This window comes from Gymnoscopelus microlampas (assembly GCF_963454915.1).
Source record: "Gymnoscopelus microlampas genome assembly, chromosome: 8".
NCBI lineage: Eukaryota > Metazoa > Chordata > Actinopteri > Myctophiformes > Myctophidae > Gymnoscopelus > Gymnoscopelus microlampas.
The window spans coordinates 51,537,906-51,545,067 of NC_139945.1; positions in this window are offsets into that span (position 1 = coordinate 51,537,906).

A 7,162-nucleotide genomic window follows, 5' to 3' on the forward strand; every position below is an offset into this window, starting at 1 on the left:
ATCCTAATATGCTTGTGCAATGGGCCATTCTGCATAATGCTATTTTTACAGTTAGCACTTAGCAGCCTACTCTAAGATATATTTTTATATCAATACTTGTACTTTCACTCAAGTGAAAATTGGAATATAGAACTTTAACTTGTATTTTGAGTAGTCCTTCCACTGTGTGTGTGTGTGTGTGTGTGTGTGTGTGTGTGTGTGTGTGTGTGTGTGTGTGTGTGTGTGTGTTAGCAAGGTACTGTTCACACACTGTACACAATTAGCAAGGTACTGTTCAATATCAGCTGTTATAGGAAGCCGCTCAATTTGGAGGAGGCGGTGTTTCCTTTACCCATGATTGTTGTCCGCTGTGTTCGACAAGTAGGCCTATGCCATCTTTTGTTTTGTATACAATGCTCTGCTTTACATGCACTTTGTAACTGGCTGTTTTCCCTTTATCTGACTGCACTGGCAGTGTTTATGTCCTTTGTACATCTTGTACTTCTGTTTATGTGGACATAAATAAATATTTGAAATGTGTGTGTGACGTGTGTGTGTGTGTGTGTGTGTGTGTGTGTGTGTGTGTGTGTGTGTGTGTGTGTGTGTGTGTGTGTGTGTGTGTGTGTGTGTGTGTGTGTGTGTGTGTGTGTGTGTGTGTGTGTGTGTGTGTGTGTGCGCGCGCGCGTGCGTGTGTTAACTTGGGTCAATAGGCTGCTTTTTGTATGGTGGACTAAAAGTGTTTTCTTCTTCTCAAATAGGTGAAGGCATTGGAGGAGGAAGACAGACAGAAGGTGGGTTCTTAAGAAAGAGATATGAAATCATTTAGTCTAGCCACTTTAACCACATACCAGCGTGACAGTGGTGAGGAGTGCGGCAGGAGTGATGGACAGGTTCAAGGTGGGGTGGGCCTACACCAACTAAGGATCTGCTCTGAGCCAATTCTTTTTCACATTTGTAATGGACAGGTTGTCAGGTGAAGTCAGGCAGGAGGCACCATGGACTATGATGTTCACGGACGACATTGTGATTTGTAGTGAGATGAGAAACAGGTCGAAGAGAGTCTGGAAAGGTGGAGGCATCATGCACTAAAGATAAGGGGAATGAAAGGCAGCAGGAGTCAGACAGAATATGTGTGCCTGAACGAGAGAGAGGATACTGGAACAGTGAGGATGCAAGGAGTAATGGTGGAGAAGGTGAAAGAGTTTAAATAGGCTCTATGCACAGCAGCCACATTATCACTTCCTTCACAGGTGTTACCAATGATACTAATGAAGGCTCTGTTCCATTTAGTCTAGCACAGTGGTTTCCACGACCCCCATAACTCTGAGAGTGTACAAATGGAACCAAATGGACCCTTACGGGTCCATTTGGTTCCATTTGTACACTCTCAGAGTTACACACCTGTAAGGGGCCATTTGGAAGCCCATGAGGGTCCCTGGACCCCAACTGTAGACCCACTGGTGTAACAGAGTGTTTCCAGAGCCAACATGCACAATATCAGCACCCTTCATAATATGGCTGCTGTGAATAGAGCCTATTCCTGGGGTTAACTATCTAAAGTAATTGGGACTGTGGAAGAAAGGTGAAGAATATAGAGTGCTTTGAGACAGAAGAGTACCAGCAAGAGTGAGCGGGAAGATGTATCAGACCGTATAATGAGACCAGCCATGCTGTACGGCTTGGAAACGGTGGCACTGACAAAAAGACAGGAGGCAGAGCTGCCATTCTCATTAGGAGTGAGTGACAAGGATGGACAAGATCAGAAATCACCACATTAGAGAAGTGGTTCTTGACCTGTGGGTCGGGAGCTCCAGGGGGGTCCCCACCTGATTTTGGGGGGTCCCCAGATCATGCCAGATGACAGTGAAGTGACAATTTAAGGACTTTTAAGACCTTTTTAATACCTAAAAAAAGAAAGAAAGAAAAGAAAAAGACCATTACTGCATCAAAAGTAATCAACACACCATACTATAAAAACTGGTCAAATATTTGCCAAATTGTCAAATGATATAAGAAAAAGGTCTGAAAAGGTTGAGAACCACTGCATTAGAGGATTAGTCCATGTTAGAAAGTTTGGTGATAAAACAAGAGAGGTGAGGTTGAGATGGTTTGGACGTGCGGAGGAGGCATGAGGGGTACATTGGGAGAAGGATGCTGAAGATGGAGCTGCCAGTCAAGAGGAGAAGATGAAGGCAAAATAGGAGGTTTATGGATGCGGTGAGAAAGGAATTAGCCAAAAGAAGAAGAAGACATTACACCACATGCCACTGGCTAACCATTAATGACTTGCTCTCAGCAAACGAAAACATTTCTGCCTCAGAAGTCTGTAATACATTTATATTTTTTTCAAAAGGAGAGCATCAATAAGAGGCACTTTTATTTAATGCAATATTTTTAATCTGGGCATTAGGAAAATAAGTGGGCATTAAGTTTTATTTTACGATATTTTTTAGCAAGGAAAACATGGGCTCCTGTATGTAGTATACCAGCATGCATACCTTGACATAAAGTGTTCCTCTTATGTTTGAGAGATCCATCATACTTTTGGGGTAGGTAAATGTAAGTTTCCATCGAAAGGAGGTGTCATTCACTGCCTTTTTCTCCTTTGTACATACAGTGTTTTGTATTTTTTGATGACATGTATTATTGTGTAAAGCTTTTATGTTATGTTGATGAATTGAATACATAGGACCACAATGGAAACAAGTCCCCAGGACTTTTTTTGTGTTATCTTTTAGCCTTAATGTAGACTGTACCACATGCTGTTTAAATTTCAGACTAATAAAGTATTCAATCAATCAAAATAGTCTACGGTATTTTACTATTGACCACTTAAACCAGCATCGGTATTGCGTCGCGAAAGCTTTCCCCACAATAACAGAAAACAGAGAAGATACTAGTATTGAGCCCTGAGGGACTCCGGTTACCCATGGGTTAGGGTTAATTTGGGTTAGGGTTAATATTGGCAAGAAAGAGACAAAACGTAGTTGCAACAGTTAGCCACAAGATGGCAGGCACTGATAAAGCAAATTCTACTCTTTCTGCAAGACTAAACTTCAGGGACCTAATGCTTCAAAACATGAACTTGACATCATGTTTGTTGTTGCTGTTCATCTTCCAGATACAGATGTATGCTATTTCTTTTGTTGCCCCATAGTTTATTTTGCTGTCTAGAACTACGCCTAAAATAATCTTAAATTCAATATATGAGTCAGGTTACTTAACAAATACCTAGAATAGGAAAGGGATATGTTAGGAAAGAACCACAAAGGGATATATGCAATTTTATTTTTAAAGAATTGCACATAGCTGTGTGTTTTGTGGTTTGGGTGAGGTAATGTATGTCTCTTTGATGAATCATTCATCACACACACACGCACGCACGCACGCACGCACGCACGCACGCACGCACGCACACGCACACGCACACGCACACGCAGACAGACAGACAGACAGACAGACAGACAGACAGACAGACAGACAGACAGACAGACACGTTTGTGTTACTATATTTGTTAGGACATCGTTTTAGGGTGGCGATTTTATGAATACTATTTGTACAATTTCTTGTCATTGTTTTTACGGTGTTACGGTGTGACACTTTGTGAGCTTGTAGATCTGCTGTTTTCCGGTTCCAAGTATAAATCAGGCATAACTCCAAAACTAACCCCTAAAGCTAAACTCTAAATACCTAATCCTAATCCTAACCTCAACCTCAATCTATTCCTAACTCTAGACGTCTTTTTTCAACCATAAATCAACCATTTCTTTTGCGAGGACAAGGAAAATTGTCTTCACAATGACTATTTCTCAAATTCTTAACTATAATTGAAGCGCGCGCGCACACACACACACACACACACACACACACACACACACACACACACACACACACACACACACACACACACACACACACACACACACACACACACACACACACACACACACACACACACACACAGCCCCCGGTGTGGAGTGCAGGGCCGCCCAAGGGCAACAGGTGATAAATTACAGAGCCTTCCACTCTGCTACTATCTCACCCAGTTCCTCCCAACCTTTGTTCTCCTTTGGCAGATCCCTTCATCCTCCTCAGCCTTGTTAAAAGCTCTTTTCACTGAGATTAAAGACAGAGGGAATCACTGGGCTCATCGCCGTGTGTGGGGGGGCACGGATGTTTTCTTAAGGTGGGCTACAAGAAAGGCTCTTCTGAAAGGTGCGTGGAAGGTGGAACAAAAAAGGGTGTGTTTTTCTTCCTGGCTCGGTTCCGTTTTACCTTTTGTGGGCGTCTCTTCTTTATGTTGCACTTCTGCCTCCTGTCTTGTCCCATCCGTTGTAGTTGTCATCATCAGAGGAGGTTTTTGTTTGGACTGTAGCAGCACATGTTAAGTATAGAAGAACGCAGACACCGCAACCCAGCCAGCCATATACCTGACAGGAAACGCCATGTTTATTTAGGTTTTACCAACTAAATACGTTTGTATTTTAGTCCACATGTGTTTTATGTTGTACTCTTTCATGCTGGCGTGCATGTGTGTGTGTGTGTGTGTGTGTGTGTGTGTGTGTGTGTGTGTGTGTGTGTGTGTGTGTGTGTGTGTGTGTGTGTGTGTGTGTGTGTGTGTGTGTGTGTGTGTGTGTGTGTTTAGGGGATAGGGGGGGGGTTGGTGATTTTAACCTTGGATTCCTAGCCTGTCACACGCAACCGGCTCAAAATAAGGGCCCTGTGTTCTATTGGACTCATGTGTACTTTAGGGCAATGGTTCTCAAAGTGGAGTCCGAGAAGGACCCCTAGGGGTCCTCGAGGGGGTTCCAGAGGGTCCCCACCAAAATGAGGAACCGTTTAACCACTTTAACCCTATTTTATGCTTCAGACGTTTGAAAAATGTATAAGCTCACGCAGATGTAGATCTGCTATTTTCTAAAAATGTCAAATCTTATGTTATGGGGTCCCTGGCACAAAATCCTTTCAAACGGACAAATACATATCATTTAGGGGGACCGTGACATGACAATATTTGAGAACCACTGCTTTGGGGAAAAGTCAGAAGTAGATGCAGGGGGTAGACATGAGAGAGATTGGGGGTGTTGCTCACATAGTTAGACACAGATATCAGCCTCTTTCATGTGCCACACCAGACAGTTTTTTAACCACCTTATTCATGTATGAACACACGGGTGGGAAAGACCCCCTGTCAGCCCCCTTGACAATCATAGTGTCCGTGCTGTTTATAACAAACAATGAGTCATTTTCCAGGGACCAATTAGAGTGAATCATCCCTTCAGCGCAGGTGATCTCTGCGTTTGGCAGACACTACCATAAACATGAAGGTGTACATTTCATCATGAGTCACTGACCGCTAAACAAAGGGATTCCTGAGTGCCTCCCTGCTGTTTTATATACATATATATATATATATATATATATATATATGCACAGGCGAAGCATTTCTGTCGAATGTGAGACAGAGTACAACAAACGTCATCAAAGGTTATGAGTTGCACTAATGAATTTGAAAAGAAATCGAAAACATTGAAAGCTGTTCCTTGGAGGTGGTATTCTCCTGCCAACGACACTGACTGGATGGAAACTTATACAGCCACAGAGCCACTCCATTTAACCACTTAAATCCTATATACTTTGTTGTACTGTACATCAAAATAGCCGATCTACAAGCTCACAACCGGACTTGGGTTCATAGTTGGCCTAATGTTCACCTACGATAATCACATTCCCAGAATAGGACTGCTAGGGTACATGTGCTTAATGCATGCATACACATGGGAACTTTGAAGACTTTCTTAGTTAAAAAAAAGAAAAAAGACAAGCAGACGGCGGCGCTGTGAGTGGGAGTGGACAGAACAGAGACGCTCTCTGATTCGTACTGAGGGGTCGTATTTTTGTTCCAGCAACTGCACTGTCAGGTGGAAACCTTGTAGGTACTGTTCATTTTTGTATTATTACTTTAAAAACATTTTAACCCATAAGACCTGAGGTACAGATTCTACAAAATATTTAGATCCTTGAGGGGGTTCCAGGGTGTCCCCAGCAAAAATGATCAGTTGAACCATTTTATCCCTACAGTATATACATTGGATATCTGAAAATAGCAGATAGAAGCTCACAACAACCGGTTGCATCAAATCTTGAAAGATATTGAATATTTTGGAAACATTTTAACTTTTTAGCGACACACAAATATTGTATGGGGGTCACTAGTACAAAATATGTTCAGATGGGGGTCTGTGGCCAAATAGTGCATATTAGATTGGGGGTCCTTGACATGAAAAAGTTTGAGAACCACTGCTCTATATGCTGCCTTTATGTATGTCAAAAAACAAAACAGCAGGCTGAGATGCCCCGGGTTATATGAGGCCTGGGATGTAAGGAGAAGGAATATGCACTCGAATAAAGAAAGACGTCCTGCTTCAAAGTGAAAAAATAAGCGGAGAGAAAAGGAGAACATGTTTATGACTGATAGTGCACCCACAGATATACCGAGATGCATCCAGCCAGCTATGTACAGTTCCTCCCTCATTCATTTCTCCATTATCAAAAGAAGGATCACACAGTGGCTCTCGTACAGTTTGCTATAAATGCACCACAGCCCACTGCACCTCCTTAGAATGGAGACAGCATCCATACTACTGTGTAATTATTTATTTATGAGGAGTGACAGCATGAAATAGATGGCTATAGTATAATTCTAGCACCCACTGCACATAATAGTTAGGATGGGTAAATAAATGCAGAGGACGAATTTCACATACTTGCAAATTCAGGAATACCAACATGTTCGATTTGCACCAAAAATCTGGTTGAATCCTTGAAATCCCGTTTATCTTGAGGGTGGGAAATGGTGGGAAAGATCACTGTAGTTTTGACCTTTTCCCTCATAATACATCATTTTGAAGGGAAGTTGACGTTCTAAATGAGAAGCTCACATAGAGGCACCACAGATGATATGCAGGCTGTTGTTCAGATGGCATTCCAAAATAGAACTCAGTCATCACGACCCATTCACACACCTGGCAGGAAAAGCCCTGTTTGTTTTGTCTTCAGCAACCAAACGAGGTCCTCATTGGTTCTTATGTGCTTTGTCACTACATTAAACATGTTTGTAGTAAAAAAGAAAAAAACTGAATTCCATAGACTATTTAACCACTTAAATCCTATATATTTCAT